The sequence below is a fragment of the Euprymna scolopes genome, chromosome 14 (genome assembly GCF_053919585.1).
Source record: "Euprymna scolopes isolate OS-2025 chromosome 14, ASM5391958v1, whole genome shotgun sequence".
Classification (NCBI taxonomy): Eukaryota; Metazoa; Mollusca; class Cephalopoda; order Sepiida; family Sepiolidae; genus Euprymna; species Euprymna scolopes.
In genome coordinates, this window is record NC_136495.1 from 37148652 (window position 1) to 37164290 (window position 15639).

A 15639-nucleotide genomic window follows, 5' to 3' on the forward strand; every position below is an offset into this window, starting at 1 on the left:
ATATTATACTAAATTATTGCATAATATTGTCCCGTGTATTGGAATGGCTGTATTTGTTTTGTGTAAAAATTTGACAGGAAGGCGAGGCGAGGGAGAATGTTCTAGTTTAATTACGACATCGTTATCTATATAATTAATTTAGATTGTTTTTTTCGTGGCTTGTGTACGTATATATATCTGATCATTCTTATATGTTCGTCTATTTTATAGTCACTATTTAATTATTTGTTTTAAAATCTAAAATGTGAATATATACAAAATTTGAATATCATTATTTCCGTTTTCTTTTTTGTTGTTTCTTTTTTCATAAGTTTTATTTAATCACCGTGTTTTGTAGTCAGTGCGTGCGATCCTCCTTCCCTCCGTAGTTAAATAACCCCAAAACGATACATTTAAAAACTGTTAAATATAAAGAGTAAATATTAATGACTCGTATATTAAATCGGGTATTTGTAAACTACAAAAAAAAAAAAAAAATAGTCGTTGTTAGGGGTGAGGATTGGGTACGCATTTAGCGTCCCAAATACTCTCTTCAAAAGACGTCATTCCTTGCGATTGTTCGATTTGTAGTTTTTAAAATTGTGCTGCAATTTTAAGATTTAATAAACATTCATAAAGATTTAATTTTAAAAACGGTTTGAGGGAACTTAGTATTTTGTTTAGGAAAACTAGCTGAGATAGAAAAATGAACCCTTAACAAAAATTAGGGAAGGACGATAAATCAAAATTAAAAACATGCTAAGAAAATTATTTATGCAAAAAAAAAACAAAAAAAAAAAAAACATTTCTATATTAAATTAAATCTGGTTATATTTACGATTGGGTACCGAGTTTCATTTCCGGTTGCTGTTACGCAGACGGCTACACGGTGACAAGACAAAAAGTGCACCTTTTTTTTTATTTTTTTTTTTTTTTTTAATTATTTTCGACTCGGATAAAGTAAAACAAAAAAAAAACCACGGAGAAACTCGTAAAAATATTTGAAGGTAAAACTATACAAACACCGTGACAGCGAATTAACCCTAACCCTAACACTAACCCCAACCCCAACCCTAACCCTAATCCTAACCCTAACCCTAACGCTGTCACGGTGTTTGTATAATAATACCTATTTGAATGCTCCTTAGTTATTAGAGCGAAGGTCGGAATATTGAATTTCAAGTAAAACCAATGGTCTTTAAATAATTTTCATGCCGCAATAGTGAACAAATTTCGAAAAATAAGGTAGAAATTATTAATGAAAGACAATTAGCGAAAATTTTGTTTTGCTAAAAATGTCGAAAGGACATAAATATTTTCTGAAAATTGAAAATCTTGGGCTAATTTAGGAAACTCAATTTTCGCTGATTGTCTTCGAAAACTCTTTTCATCTAATTGGTGCTAGCTAGTGCACTTACTGATCCGCGCTATTTTTTTAAATCGTATTACCAAGCTTAATTGAAGTTTTTTGATATGTTTTTTTTTTTTATTATTCAATTGTAAGGTTAGGTAAAGTATAGAATAGGTACAAAGCAAACACCCTCCCCATGTTAAGAATGACTTTTTAAATAATAACGTTATTTCAGCACGGATCAATAAGTGCACCATTAATTAATTTTCTACATCGTTTTTGGAAATTTTTGAATATGTTCATTTACTGCGACAGTGCGACATACCATTGTAACCATTGGTTTCACTTGAAATTCAATTTTTCGAATTTCACTCTGATAACGAAAGCACCAATATTTTTTCATTGTTATTAAAAACAAAATAATCGATTAAAAAATTTTTTTTGTGCTTATGCACTTTTGTTACCAGCTATTTTAAAAATAATTTTTCAGATCAAATTCAAGTTTCACGATATCTTTTTTTTTTTCATTATTAAATTGTTAGGTGGAAGCAGTCGAGAACCCAGGGTGTGCTTCCAGGAAGCACACCCTCGGTTCTCGACTCCAAGCTGAGAAACAATTGCTTATAATGACAAAATGCTTCAAAAGGGTCGATTGAGAAGCCATCAGAAAACATATCAGATTTTTCATAAACTATATTTTCTCTACCTGTCGAACAGTGCACCACTGCAGTACTGCACCGATTGAGTGGTGCAAAGCAGAAATTGAAGCACATATCTACACGTGGAATCATTATAACTAGTCCCACTCTCCCCGGCAGATTTTCACTCCAATTTGTGCAGCTGCCATTGTGCAGAGGCAGCATGCATTCCAACGGTTGTGGCCGCCACGTCAAGTACAAATAGGACAAAAGTTTAAAAGCTAGGAATAACTGTAAGAATGAAATAGTCACAGTTGAAAGAAGGCATACCAAAGTGACCAGGAAACGTATTAAGTTGCAGAAAATAAAAACTCATGATTTCTGGAATATTTATAATAGTGTGATGAATAATGGACAATCAACAACTCCTGTTCTAACAACCATGAGGTTGCTTGCATGACAACAGAAAGCTGATCTGCTTGTCCGGTGGTTTACCTCCAACTCCACCTTAGACCCCTAAAACCACTCTCTCCCAAATTTCTCTTTGTGGACAGAAAGCCACACTAGTAGATCTGAAAATCATCTCTTCTCATGTCCATGATATCATAAAAAACAACCTAGACATCTCAACCTTACTATACTAATCAAGAAATTCTCTGAGCTAGCCCCTGTCCTCTCCAAACTCTTCAACAAATGTCTATCCAAATCTTGCTTCTCTGATAACAGGAATATTGCTTCCGTTGTACCAGTATTCAAGAAATCTATGGAAAGAACTGACCTGTTCAATTATTGCTCCATTAGTCTCTTACTTCACTTTGCTAACATCTTTGTGTTTTTAATCAATCGTGCACTATGCTAAGCTTCTTTCTGATCAACAGTATAGATTTAGGCAAGCCCATTCTACTGCAGATATTTTAACTGTCATCTCTAATTGCATGCACTGGATAAAACAATGGAAATTAATGCCGTAGCCCTTGATATTTGGTAAAGTCTAGCATGAAGGGCTTCTTATGAAAATTAAATCCTAGAGTATTTCTGGATGAATGCTCAACATAATCAGATCCTTCCTGGACACAAGAAAAATCCAAGTTGTCATTGATGAGTGTATGTCTAAAAAGGAAACCTGAAATGAATGCAAGTGGACCCTTTATTATTCTTGATATTAATAAATGACATCCCTGATAAAATTGTCTCTCAGATGGGTATATTTGCTAAGGACACGGTGCCGTATTATAGACATGAGGTTACAACGAATGTACACATATCCAAGGCAATGGCAGAAACCCTAGAAATCTACCTTGAGTTGGTAGTGGAATGAGTCGATAAGTGGATAGTAAGATTTAATTTGACTAAGACTAAGCTTCTTTAACATCTACAAAGAAACTTTTCTCAACCACCGATTACCATGACAAATAACATCCGACCTTTATTCAAACTCCTTGGCTTAACATTTAATCAACATAAATTGGAAGAAATATATTGAGGACGTTACCAAGGTTGCTATAAAGAGAGTTCCCTCTACCGTGTGAGAAAATTACTCACCCCCAGAGAACATCCTATATCTTTACAAAGCTACAATTCATCCATGCGTGGAGTATGGTTGCCACAGCTGAGCTGGAGCATCTGCCACTAATCTTTCACTTTTAGACAGGATCCAAAATATAGTTTCAAATCTAATAGGTCCTGCAATATCGGCCAAGCTAAGCTCTAGTCCCATAGCTGCAATGTCGCATCCCGATGCCTGTTTTACAAGTACTTTAATGGAATGTGCTCTGATGAACTCCTTACACTTGTGCTCTCTCAATGTACATACTCCCGAATAACTCAAGCAGTAAAATCCCACCCCTATACTATTGAAGTTTCTAGATGTTGAAAAGCTTTCTACTCTGTTAGTTTCTTCTCTCGGACTGCTGAACTTTGTAATTCCCTCGCTGTTTTCTGCTTTCCTGACTGAACTAACATGCAGAAGTTTAAATGTAATATGAACAGACATTTAACTGCTTAACTCTCCCCAGTACCCTTTTAGATACACTTCCAAATAGTAGCCCCTTACATCCAAGTGGCAATATGCTCGTTTATGATGAAAATAAGTTTAAAAAAAAATACCTCCTATTTTTGTAGACATTTTAACAATAGATGCCGGTATTTTTTTAGCAGTTAAATGCTTTCAGGGTTCATAATGTGGACACAATCTCCCATATTTCAGATTTGCATTAAATTTGACCTATAGTCACTAGGTACCAATTAGCAAAGTTCCCTGAATTAAAATTTCTCAAGACCACTTAAACTTAAGCTTTGAATTTTTTGCATTTTCTAGAATCAAACTCATTTAATGGATTTTTATCAAAATGAGAATTAAGAGTGCTAGACATAAGGTTTATATCTTTATTTTAATCTCTATAAGTGGACGTGAAAGTGGTGCAAAACTCTCCTTTTCTGAGATGAGTATTCTAGTTGATTATAGCCAACATCAAATCTTTTTAATTATATAAATAAAATTCTGTCATCTTTTCTAGCATCTGTATGTGTTGCATATAATTATGATTATTATTAAAATACAATAGTGTAAAAATAATTCTTAACCCTTATCCTCGAGTAGTCTCTGGGCCTTGATAAGTGGTTATGCTTATGTAAAAAAAAAATTTTAATCCCAAAGAAAAATATGAAATTAAATGTAGCAGGATGCATTTCCATTCCTTCTCCAAGTCAACCGTTTTAATTTTTGTTGATGGTTAAAAAAAAAAAAAGATAAAAACCATTCATTTTGGAAGCCATTTTACATGCAATAATTTTTAGGGAGATTAGAAAGTTTACAAAATTAATCATAGTTTTATAACCATACTCCAATGACTAAGTTATAATGTAATAAATTAAAATCCTTTTTAAAAATACTTTTACTAGAAAAAAGAAAGTGAAGACTCCTGGGCAACACTTTATCGATTCAGTTAGTAGTTCGTTTGCCTTTTTTTCTCAATTTTCTTATTTTATTTGAATGCTTGTTAAGATAGTTAACGGATCGATATATATATATATATTTTATTTTTCAAATGTCATTTTAAACAAACACATAAACATAGTAATTGTCATGTCAAAAATATTAATATATCCAAAAATTACGAAAATTCATCAAGTAGAAAGTTATTTAGTTAAAAGTAGTTTTCACAGAAAATTGGGTGAAATTGCATTATTCTTGGATGTTATAAAGTAGGCAGTGAGAAGTTCACACTTGGGGGACATAACTCGGCAACCAAATTTTAGATTACATTTTAATGGTGGTCAACATTGTAGCCTATAGTGCTAAACTTTTTTAAAATTTTTTTTTTTTACTAAACATGATAGCAGTTGTTCTTACTCAATGAATTTTCCTAATTTTTGGATATATTAATATTTTCGACATGACATTTTTAATGTTACCTCATTTATAAAATTCATTACGTCTATCTATGGAGATGAACGTAATGAATTTTATAACAGAGGTAACATTAAAAATCTAAGAATGTAAGAATGTAATAAGAAAAAAAAAAAAATAAGAAAAAGAACCACTTGCAATCGAAATCACAATTCCACTATTAATAGCTATTCACTAACCACGGCTCAACGGAGGGGTGGGGGGGACAATCTGAAAACGTAAGTTAACTAAATATACTTCTATGCTTGTAACGTGCCATGTCAATTTACGAATGTGCAAGAGATGCCATTACTAAGTTACTTACACCAACCAAGTTCTAATTTCTTTCAATTTGAGTCATTAGCAACTATTTTAACTGGATAAATATTCATTAAAAAAGCAATCATTTGAGCTGCATAGCGCCATTTTATGACTTTCTTTCTCAGGATATACAGTTTGCAAAAGTGGACAGACAGATATAGTGAGTTTTATGAATGAAATTTTTAGGCATTCATTTACTTTGAAACAAACAGTGTCAAGCCTTTTATTCTGTTATCTTTTCTTATCTTTTTTTTTATAAGGGAGTCGCCACTTCTCAACATCCAAAGGCCACTTGAGATAAGGATTATTAAACGTAAGATGGTAGTGTAGTAATCGTTAATGGACTTGAAGGCTGCCATACTGTAGTTGGCCAGGAAGCACGCCAGTAGAACAGTGTTCCACAAGCAGGAAAATCCTAGGAAAGAAACTTTGTTCATGGAATCTGCATTTAGATTAAGACACAGATAGAGAATAGGAGGAAATTGTTGATAGTGGTTGTAGTAGTCAAGTGTTTGTTTTTTTGGGTTTTTTTGTGAAAGTTTGGCAAATGGATGAGTACTTGTTATGAAAATGATAGAGCAGAGACAGGCTAATAATGTCTCTTCTGTAGGAAAAAGGTTGCAGGGAAGGCATCACCTAGGTTTCGAAGCCAGTTTTGAACTCTATCAAATCAGGATAGGGCGCGCTGATCAGCTCCTGCCCAAATGTGACAACAGTACTCCATTTTAGGACGTATTTGGCTCTTGTACAGATAGAGGATTGCACCGACAGTGAGATACCTATTGGAGCGGTAGAATAATCCAACCGTTTTTCCAGCAATCTTGGCAACAGATTTGATGTATGTGTTCCATTTCAGATCAGAAGTGAAGGTTTGTCATAGAAGCTTGTCAAGACATGTAGCTTCCCCAAGATGAGAGCTGTTCCTCTCAATTGGAGTCTGATAGGGGGTTAGAGCTTCTATAATGAAAAGAGAAGCTTGGTTTTAGATGCATTAAAATTAACTAACCCCCCTTTTTTTCCATTGTACTACATGCTCAAGATCAGAAGAGAGGGAATCAGAAAGATCTTGGTCATTGCTGGCCTTTGAAGTGTTGCCATAGATTGTGGTATTGTCTGCATAAATGTCTACGACTGATTCAAGAATGTGATTTGGAGATCATTGATGATCAGGAAGAAAATTGGGCCCAGGATGGAACACTGACGGATGCCAGTGTTGATACTATGAGCTTCTGATTTCTGCCCATCAACAACTACTCTTATAAACCTATCAGAGAGAAAGAATTTAATTGAGACAACATTTTCAGCTATTCCATAGATGAGAATCTTGTGAAGTAAACCTTTAGTCCATACTCTATCAAAAGTCTTTGATATGTCAAGAGCTCTAGAAACAAAGCCCCCATCAAGAGATTCACTAATCCTGTGTGATATTAGTTAGCACATCAGTTGTAGATCTAGCAGAATGGAAACCATATTGCATGTTACTGAGTAGGTTATTTTTGCTGAGGTGGTTGACCACTTCTGTTTATCATAGATTCCAGCAACTTATGACACACAGGAAACTGCTTGATCTGTACTGAGAGGTAGATGACCGATCTCCAGAATTTTAAAATATGTGCAGACTGAAGTTTTCTAACGTTTAAACAGCTTTGTAAGTATGGGAGCTAGTTCCTGTTGAAGTTCTTTGAGCACTATAATTGGAATGACATTGGGTCCAGTTTTTTTTTTTTTTTTTTTTCTTCTTCTTCTACTGAAATCAAAGTTTTTGATAAGCTTGACAACAACACATATTTGTATATCGTATAGTTTAGTTTCAGGAGAAAATACGAGTGTAGATGATCCTGGTGGCAAAGGATAGAATTTGCTGCTAAGTTCTTGGCAAAGAGTTTTGCTTTGTCAGATGCTGACAAAATTACCTTGGGCCCATTGATGATGGTTAGGATAGAGGACACGCCTTTGTTCAGGACCCTGTCTTTTATTCACCAAAATTGGTGGGAGTCAAATTGCTGCTCAGCTACTTTAAACTTGATGTACTGAGCACACAAATCTCTCTCCTTCTTTATTACTCTTTTACAGTGGCTGTTAGCAGTCATAATGGTGGCATTTGTTTCACAGCATCTATTTTGTTGAAAGCAATGAAAATAGTGGTTTCTGTGCGTAATGGCAGCGGCACGTTCTGGAGTGAATTACGTCTGACCGTTGGGTTTTTGCTAGAATTTCTCCGAGAGTATAAAGTAGTCTATACTGACAATTAGTTTTTCCGACAGGTCTAATACTATAGAGGACACATTCTTAAATATAGAACACAGTTATATCCGATATAAATGTTTGGAAGTTATCCCAATCAGCCATAGAGTATACATATATAGTTAGATGGCGAGGTACTTCTGAGGATTTATTACATTTTGTTTGTATTTTAACCGAGACAACTGAGTGATCGGAAGATCTCAATGGAGGATGAGCACAGTTCTGGACAAGTTATAAGAAAAAGGTCTAAGAGACATCTTATTTTAATATTTTATTAAAAACTTTTAAAATACTGCTTTATTATGATTATTATCGGAGGATCAGTGCAAACAGATTCATTATGTGGGTCCTTTTTTTTTTTTTTTTTTTTTTTTTTACAAGCTTCTCCCACCAGTTTTTGGCGAATCACAGTTAGATACAAGGTTTATTTTAAATGTGGGGAAAATCTAACTTTCTCAAAAGGGGCGCTATAGATTGGAAATAAAAATTACAATTATCTCCATTTAGGGCTCCACCTTCATCGACCAAGGAGAGAAAAGATGTAGCGCTGCACCAGGTATTACACTTTGATTCTAACCAAAAAGGAACTAACTGCATTTACGGTTAAAATCAAGTTCTATCCGTCTTTGTTTACATTCTTCGTCAATTGATAGTTGTACTTCACAATAAATTCCCTGGAAAAGTCCCTTCTGATTGATATTTAAAATATTGTTATTCTGAAAAAGCAGCAAAGTTTGTTTGCATATTTTAGAACTGGTTATCTTTTAAGTTTAGTCATTTTGTGTTTGTAAAGGATTTGTGCAGAGCTGTTTGCTGCAAAATGAAACTTTTTTTTCTAAATTGTATTTTTTTTTCTTTTTTTTTTTTAAGCAATCGAATAAAAACAGGTTGTTAACTCAATTTTTTGTTCGTTTGCTTATTTAAAAAAGATACAATTTGAAAAAAAAATACTTGTTTCATTTTGTGGTGGACAGATTTACACAAAGCCTTTGTAAATACAAGGTGACTAAACTTGATGATCTTAAAACTGGTAAACATTAATCAGAAGTGACTTTCCCAGAGCATTTATCGGGAAACACAATCATCAGCAGACGAAGAATGTTAGCAAAGACTGACAGAACTTGGTTTTTAACTGCGTTTACTCAACGTTGCTAATCCTCAGATAAGAGTAAAATAATCCAAGATATGTTTAAATTTTCATTTTTTAATTGGACTAGCAGGGATCCTCGGTGTTGCTCGGGGTCATATGAAATTAAATAGAAGTGAAATTATGTGTAACATCTTTATATTAAAATTTCTATCTCTCCTCTCCCCAGTTGTCTCTGTATCTGTCTTCTCATATTTATTGTTCCTGAGCAAGACTGAATAGAATAAAACTGATATTCGTGAATCTGTGTAATTCTGTTCCCTTCAACTGTTTTCACAATATGAAGAGAAATTGTTAATAATGAAAATAGTCCAAAGAGATGAAGCATTATGTAATTCATATTTATTGATTGCATACAATGCCTAGGTGAACAAAAAATGTTATCTCCACTCATTTACGAAATATGATACAGTAATATTAATAAAGTAATTTTTTTTTTTCTGTTTGACGACACCGAATAGAACAAAACCAAATATTCAGTAATGTTAGTAAAGATGGTTCACAGCCTTGCCAAAAGCATGGTCCTGATCAAGGTATAAAGAGAAATGATATTGATAATGACAATTTATTTGTTACCAAGGAAGATCATCTTATGGCCACAAAGATTTAACATTTTAACTACTACCAGAGAGAGGAAGAGATAATGCCTATGATACTGGTTTCATGCCAACAAAACGGACACTACACCACTCTTCTCCCCACCTCCAAAAGAAATATTAAAGGTGAAGGTATTTCCTGGGATGATGGTCTCCTGAGCAGATATAGTGTATTATCTTTAGTGAAAATAAAAAGGAGAAAATGCCTGGGAAAAACAGAACAGATACTACACTACTCCCCTCTCAAAGAAAGTGATGGTAATGATTTCATAACCCTCTTACACCCACCATAATTTGAATAAATTCCAGATCTTGATCGATAAATTTACAGTTTTCTTTGTTTTCTTTGTTTTCTTTTCAATTAATACAAAAATAGATTGGTTTGTTTGAAAACTATTACATTATAACATCATAATTTAAAAAAAAAAAAAAAATAGGAGGTAATGGCTAGGAGGATGATTGCAATATAACGAAACGAACACTACACAATTCCTGCCTCCAAAAATAAAGATGTGCTGTTAATCCCTGGGAGGTAGGTACGTGCAAAATGAATGCTGATGCTCAAAATGTATAACCATTTTGACCCCTCCCTTAACTTAATTCACCAAAAATCAGGAAATTAACCAATTTTAAAGAAATTTTCAGTATTTATCAAATAATGATCTCAGAATATAAAAATATAATGAACACATTGCTTTTATTTGAATCTTAGAAGTGCATTTTTTTTTTTTTTGTTTAAACAAAAAACATCTTTTACTAAAGTTATGGTTTTCAGTAGTAAAAAAAAAAAATTGAATGAATTTTTTTCGCTTTTTTATGAAAATAAAGCATCGTAAATTGTAACAATAAACATATAATTAATTTTTTCAGAAACATTACATAAAAAGCCCCAAAAGTCTGTATTAACAAATTCGATAAAACTCGAAAAATTAATTTCTCAAACTACAGATATCATTGAATTAAGCATTATTTAATATTTTCATACACAGAACATTATAATTGCAAAAAAATATTTCCCTTTTTTGCGTAATTTTTATAGATTCTAATATTTTTCCTTGCCTGAATGAATGTAATCTTCAGCGTAACATAATTATATAAATTTGAAAAATAAAAATTTATAATTTAAAAGCAGAAACATGGAAAAATAAGTAAATTAAAAAATTGTGAAAATTATACAAATGTTCACAATAGGAATGTACGGATGCACAGCTGGAAAATAAAGAAAACCAGCACTCTCTATTTCCCTTCAACTGCCTGACATCATTTTTAAACAGCCTTTAGACTTTCTGACATTTTGGGCTTCTGTAGAACTCCTGCTTAGTTCATTTTGTTTGCACAAAGCCAGAATCTTTGTTTTAGGGGTAAATTAAGCTTCTTTTTTTTTTTTTTTTTTTTTAATTTAATTCCGAATCTTAGGACTTTACTTTATCTTTGAAATAGACTCAGAAAATTAATATTTATCTTTCAAGGGATTTCTACAATTCATTTATGTAACTTGTCAGTTTCCAAATGTCGCCATGTAAATATTTTTCATTATAACTTTTTTCACATGTACAAATATTTTTTTCCCTTTGGAAATTAACTTTAAGCTTTCAAATACAATCAAAACGTAATCGGAAACCTACAAAAAAATTATGATAACCTGGCTTCCAAAACTGTCTTCCTATCAGTTTTCTGCCATTAAATTGCCCGTACCTACTGGGAAGATAGTAACATGACCAGGCAAACATTACATTATAATCATTACAAAAAATGGAGATGATGCCTGGGAGGATGGTCTCGTGACAACAAATCCGACACTACACGACCCTCCCTCCAGAAAATAAGTTGATGATAATCCAAGATATCATATTTAAACTTTTTTTTTTAATTGCATTTTAAATGTTTCCGCTTTTTTGTATTTTAGTGTTGATTTTTCATTTAATAATAAAAATTTTATTTTTTTTATTATAAAATGAAAAAAAAAATCATCATACTGAATCGACAATATGTATTTATCCAAGTTTCAACGTTTCAATGAGAAACACGGTCTTGTCTATTGGTTTTAATAGATTAGCTTCAATCACCCTTATATTTAACATTCTTGACATTTTTCATTTTATATAGTCTTTAAACAAAACAATTTTTGTAAAATTTTGCCCTTTGACCTCAAGCCGTAAATAAGAAAAATAAAATGAGATTCTAGTTATTCGTTCTTTCAATTACTCCTCAACGCCCTTGGAAATAAGGGGTACAATTTAAAAAAAAAAAAAAACACAAACTATATTTTGAACATTATCTTAAATTGGTACTTATACAAAATAAGGCTCATACTTTTCAAGTTAAATTTAATTTTTATGATATTTCGTTTCAACTTGCTCTAATTGACTGTTTTTAATCATTTATTTATTAAAAATTAAAATCTGACTTTAAGTAATGATGAATTGTTTGGGAATAATACCAAACCCCTCAACTCATTTCACTCCTTAATCTTATGAAAAAGAATTTCAAAAACTACCTGGTAGATCTATCTGGTGAACCAAGTGCAAAAGAGATACAATTTCACTCTGAGGCAATTAGAATCTTAAAAAGATCTCTCAGTTGGAATATATGAGAGCTGGGGAATGTCTGACATGTGGTAGGATGCTCCATCCCCACCTAGAACAAAATAAGAAAGTGTGTCTGTCTCAGTCTCATCATAATCAGATTATTATTGAGTGAACTCCATAATTTATGTGTACCATAAAAAAACCCACTTCTTTCAAAATTGAAATACTACAAAAGGCAAGATAGGTCGGCTGTATGAGCTAGAGTGGGACATTTTTTCTTATTGAACTTTCAACTTCCAGAAGATAATCACTTCAAAATGAATATTTAGCACGTTATCCGTTGTGCCATAGGTCTATGTAACTAGTTCTAATATGAATTTTGAAAGCCTCAAAGCTAATCCTGCAATTTATCGGTACAGGCAGTATTAGTAATATAATTAAAACTTACTCAAGACTTTTACCCAATCATGGCCGACTGAACAAGAAAAATCTAACCCTATGATCTTTTTTCCATTAGAAAAAAAAAATAGTTTCAGACAAGACATGAAGCCACTTAATGTAAGGAGCTAAAAATGCTACTTCAAGGTAAACAAACTAGTCAACAATAAATGTTATGTGGATAGATTCTAAGCCAGAAAACTGCAGTTCTTCCCCCTTTGTTAGAAACATCACTTATGGAATGTGAGGACTAAAGAACAAAATAAGAGAAGCAAGAATTACGAGGCTGCCAAAAGTAAACCCATGGTTCACTTTTTATTCTCTACATTTCAATTAACCCTGCGTTAATCCCATGGAGTGTTTTGTCGCCCCAATTTTGCTTAAGCGCTCATAATTCCTAGTTGGCAACATTTCTTTTCCTCCCTCCCAGTACGTTCATGACTCAATGAAGGTATAGCACACATGATATGATGCAGTTGTATCACGGGTTTCCTTGAAAGGTAATGGTTATGTAATGAACTCATATTCATTTTTTTTTTCTTCTTTTTTTTTTTTACTATTTCAATTTATGGAAACATTTTGTTTACATTTGAGAGCACACATTCATTTTTTTTGCTATTTCAATTTATGGAAACATTTTGTGTTCATCATATAGGAAAAAAATAACAAACTGGATATTTTTTTAAATAAATGTGATCTAAATCTAAGATTTGTAAATTTTTCCTTAGTTTTATAATTTTATTTTATTGTATTATTTTTTTTATAAATATCAACAAACTATAAGTCATTCAAACTGCTCAACAGGGACAGTAGATATATCCTGAACCAGCAGGATAACTATATTTTAAAAAATAATAACGCTATAAACATTTTTGTATTGGGGTGTATAGTCACTCCATGGGACTAACCAGGTGACTAATGCAGGATTAAAGCGTTCAATTAAGATTGCTGAATGTGACAAGATATAAAAAAGATTGGAAATTAACTTAGCTAAAACATTGAGAAAACCTAAGAATGATAGTCTGAATAATAGAAATGATAAATCCTGCAAATATTTTTGTCTTTAAAAACTATTGTTTTCTCACGTTACATATCTTTGCATATTAAAATACATTGCCCTGTGAATGTTGCACACAAATCTTTTGTTTTTGCTCCAATCTGTCATTCCTCTTGACTTTTGAACACGTCGTTGACTAATTATTAAAAAAGTTGTCAGATTACCACTTGACCCTTTTCTTGTCTTTAAATAGATTTGATTTCTTTCTCTCTGTTTTTTGTTTTAACATTTGGACAAATTATAACATTTTGACATTACACAAAGTTTTCATATGGTTGTTTACATCACATGCATACTGTTCCATATCAAGTAATCAAATCAAATAATAAAAATCCTTTTATACATACGTCGCACAGGGTGTTTATACGTGCTGGTCTTTTTTTCATAGTCACTTTCGTCATTCATAACTGGCCGTGATTTGACCTTCGGGCCAAAATCACAGTGTAGTATCTGTTCTGATGCTGCACTTCACCTTTTCTGTCCTCAGTCACTGGAGGAGAAATCCTTCATAACTGAGACAATTTTAATTTTTGTTCCAATCCAGAGTGCCGCTTTTTTGGGGAGCTGGAATTTTCCGGCATTAAAACTGATCTTGTGTCTAACTCTACCCTCGTGGGGAGGCAAGTAAATAGGAATACGAGACAAATCTACTCCTGCATGAAAACTCAATGGAGTCTTGCTGAGCTTTCAAAGGTTTATTTAGTTTACTTATTAGGGGAGAGACCACATAACTAATTCTTTATTTACTTAATTTTCTTAGTTTTTATAATGGACAACACACGGGCATCGTTGAGTCAACATTCACTTGGTTTCAACATTATTTTTGCATTCTGTTTGCTGAACTTCCAATGAGATACTGCCCAGTATGTTTCCCTCCTCAAACAAATGACTTCTTTTCATCTCAATAAACATCAGTTTTGTCTAAAGAGTCTAGTACCCCCCCCCCACACACACACACATGCACACTTAAATCATGCCACCTGCAGCTGGGCACAGTTCTGTTTACTGCTAAGTTATTTTGATATGCACCAACATGACACTTACAAAATTCACATCAGTCAACTCAGTTGTTATCTACTAGCGTAGGGTAAAAAAAAAGTGGTAGTAGCAGAGGGGGGGTCAAAACAACAGTAGACAGTTTGGGTGGAGAGAGGTGTTAAAAAAAAAAAAAAAGTGGTGGCAAGCAGGCTTCAACCCGTAAGGCGAAGAAGGAAAAGATTAAAAAAAAAAAAAATGTCTTCGCCGATGTCACCATCACGTGACTGGAAGTCCTGAGCGTTGAAATTAAGCGTTGTCAATCCAACTGAGACGATGACTTTGCGAAAATGTCGATGAAAAAACCGACCCCTCCTTGTAAATAAAACTGCCCACTTGAGAGTGAAGGAATTAATGTTTTCGGCCAATTTTTTGATTTGTCGTCTGAGACATCGAGCTTTAAAATGATACCAATCTTGTTAGGATACATCACGTCTGTCGAAAGTTTTTGGCAAACGTACATATATACATTCACAAAAACGACGATTGAGATTTATATTATAGAGGGTTGTATAGTTTTAGTTTCCTATATGTAAATCCACTGTAACTCCTGTATTTATCCAAAAGCGCTCAATGAATGAACAGAGCATGTTTTTAGTATTTTTATTCATATAAACATTATTGGCTGCAGATGTGCATACATAAAGTTTCTTTGAGTTGGGTTTCAACTTGACACCATGACCTGATGAAGCAATGTCTCTTAAACACTACAGAAACATGTATGCACATATGGGCACATGCCTTTTAAATCTAACCTGTTACTCAAACCGCACACACACACTTTTAATGTGGACTGATTATTTGCCTTTGTGGTAATCCTCATTTTGTCCAGCAGGTGGCGTCTTCTACTTCCGTTTCCCACTGTCGATCTTTCTCTTTCGATTTGAACTTTGAATGTGAGTGGACGCAAATCTTAA

The 15639-nt window shown here is 33.1% G+C and overlaps 1 protein-coding gene across 1 annotated transcript in view; it reads left to right on the forward strand.

The window, feature by feature from the left end:
* The window catches only part of LOC145292959 (myotrophin-like), a 93583-nt gene that overhangs the window by 452 nt on the left and 77492 nt on the right, over positions 1-15639 (forward strand). The window lies entirely within an intron of this gene.